Raw genomic sequence first — 2,923 nt, forward strand, 5'->3', positions numbered from 1 at the left:
CATCCTTAGCAGTGTTACAGTAAGACAGTATTGCAAGAATAAAATACTGCAGTGAGAAGAGGAAGATGAGGGAAGGCTTAGGTATAGCCACTGCCAGCTTGCTTGCTTTTTGGAGATCCTGTAGAACAAAACTGGTTAACTGCACATAATTAAAAGGATTTTGAGAAACAAAAAGTCCACTTACTCCTGCTGAGTTATCAGGGAAAAGAAGATATGCAAGCTCATGAGCCACTTATCAGTGCAGCTTGTTTTCTTGGCAGCCAATGATAAGTACACACAAACAGATTTTAGAGCTAGCTGATATGTTGCATTTGCCTAGCCATTTGGCTGAGTTTTTATCCATTTAAACTCAGAGCCATTTAAACCTTTCTGCTCTTCATGAAAAACAGCTGAGTGGCAGGGAGCAGAAAGCAGGGGTTTAAATGGCTCTGAGCCATTTAAACCCAATTTCTGCCGTTCACGAATTACCACAAATTTATGGAAGTCCATGAACTTTCATTTGTGAACTAGTTTGCGGCCATCCCAAGCTGCCACTGCAACTTCTGTGAATATAGTTATGTGGCAATATATAGAGTAGACTAGACTACCTGAGTAAGCAGTTTGCTGCAGATGAGCCAGATAGTTATAGCATAGGTACTGACTCTTACATACATTTTGTTCAGATTATAAAAGAGAAGATCTCAACTTTGATTTCTTTTGGTCTTCCTATGCAATAAGTGGCATTCTATTTGATTAACCTGATCTTGTTCACAGCTGCTTGTTGTGACTATAGAGGAATATGAGTCAATCCCACCATATACAATCTAAATATAGTACATTTCATAGTTTGCTTTCCTCAGAACAAAATTTCAGTGGCACCTTTAAGACCAACAAAGTTTTATTCTGGGTATAAGCTTTCATTGCCCGGAGGTTTGGGCTGGGATGTCACCAATACGCTGATGACACCCAGCTCTATCTGATGTTGGGCAATCGGACTCCAGACTGGAAGATCTGGACCGGGCATTGCACGCAGTGGCTAGTTGGCTCAGGCAGAGTCAGCTGAAGCTAAACCCGGAGAAGATGGAGGTCCTGTGCTTGAGTTGGAGCGGTTCGGGGTTGGAGTGTCCGCTTCCGGCCTTCGATAGAGCACCACTGGTGCCTGTGCCGGTGGTTAGGAGTTTGGGAGTGCTTCTGGAACCCTCCTTGGCAATGGAGGCCCAAGTTGCAGCCACTGCTAAGTCGGCCCTTTACCATCTGCGGCTGGTTTGGCAGCTGGCTTCCTTCCTCGATCGCAATGACCTGGCTACAGTGATCCACGCAATGGTCACCTTGAGGCTAGACTATTGTAATGCTCTCTACATGGGGCTGCCCTTGGCGCAAATCCGGAGGCTGCAGCAAGTGCAGAATGCTGCAACCAGGCTATTGATGTGTCTCCCTAGATGGGAACACACATGGCCGGTGCTCAAGGCACTGCACTGGCTGCCAAAAGCATACTGAATTCGCTTCAAGGTGCTGGTACTTACCTTTAAAGCCCTATATGGCCAGAATCCAACACACCTGAGGGACCGCCTTTCCCTGTATATACCCCAGAGAGCACTACGGTCAGGGGCGCAACACCAACTGGTTATTCCAGGCCCCAGGGAGGCCAGGCTCGCGGCTACTAGAGCCACGGCCTTTTCAGTGGTGGCTCCTTACTGGTGGAATGAGCTCCCGGAGGAGATCAGGGCCCTGTGGGATCTTGTGCAGTTCCACAGGGCTTGCAAGATGGAGCTCTTCCACCAGGCCTTTAATTAGGAGTCACCCACATTACCATCAATGACCACTATTAATATCTGTAGTGCAGGCTGGCTGTAGTTGAGATCGAGCCAAACCACCTTGAAGAACAGGAGCCTGTATTTGCTTTGAGCCTGCATTATATGGCACGCCATCTTGCTTAATAATCACTGTGTGCACTTTGACTTGAAATTGCTGATTGTTTTAAATGTTTTAATGTTTTAAATGTGTATATGAATCATGGCACACTGTGCCAAGCAATGTGAGCTGCCCTGAGCCCACTCGTGGGGAGGGCAGACTATAAATGCAATGAACAAACAAACAAATAAATAAATAAATGTGCATGCAGAATACCCAGAATAAAACTTTGTGGATCTTAAAGGTGCCACTGGACTCAAACTTTGTTCTGTTGCTTCAGACCAACACAGTATTCCCCTGAAACTACTTTACTCAGATATTTATATGCAGCTGGATGATCCACCCTTTGTGAAAGCTGCCCAACACCTATTTCAAAGAACACTAAGAATAAACTGCAGTATGGATTTTATATAGCAAAAAGCCAGAATGCAAGAAAGTTAAGAAATAATTGCTTCAACAGCAATGCATCCCAATGGGATATTTTACCATTTGTTGTCAGTTGAAATATTTTTCTTGCTGCTTCAGGGTCAAAGACAGTTGAAACTATGAGCTCAGATCTCCCAACTTCTTTTAAAAAATGCAATTATCAGGTATGTGTCCACCTCCAATTCTAATGAGGACTGTAGTGGGGAAGGGCATTTGAGCCTTCTCTCTAACACCATTTCCCCAGTTTGGGGAACTCTTTGCCCCACTGTGGCAAACACACGGGTGCCTATATATACTGTTAATTTTTTCATCAGGACAAACAGTGGCTCTCCAGGGCTGTTTCAGGTGAGGAAAACAGTGTGGGAGAACACATAAGCCTGCCTTCCTGCCTGTGCCATGGAGCAGATCAAAACCCATGGGGGCCTGATGATAATTTTTTGAAGTTGGAGCTCCAGTCTTGGACCTCCCAGCATCTTGTCTGGTTTCACAAACTGGTGTTGGGGCAAGATTAGCTTCTTGTGTGATGCTTGCCTACTATATAGGCTACATCTATTACATTTGAAGCTTACTGTCATACATATTAAAATTCACCAACAAAATAAAAATT

General features: G+C 44.7%; 1 protein-coding gene across 1 annotated transcript in view; it reads right to left on the minus strand.

Moving 5' to 3' along the window:
- TTC26 (tetratricopeptide repeat domain 26) overlaps positions 1-2,923 on the minus strand; it is a 46,407-nt gene that overhangs the window by 10,690 nt on the left and 32,794 nt on the right. The gene's annotated exons all lie outside the window — the stretch shown is intronic.

This window comes from Gekko japonicus, unplaced genomic scaffold, assembly GCF_001447785.1.
Source record: "Gekko japonicus isolate JY-2015 unplaced genomic scaffold, Gekko_japonicus_V1.1 scaffold1291, whole genome shotgun sequence".
Lineage (NCBI taxonomy): Eukaryota > Metazoa > Chordata > Lepidosauria > Squamata > Gekkonidae > Gekko > Gekko japonicus.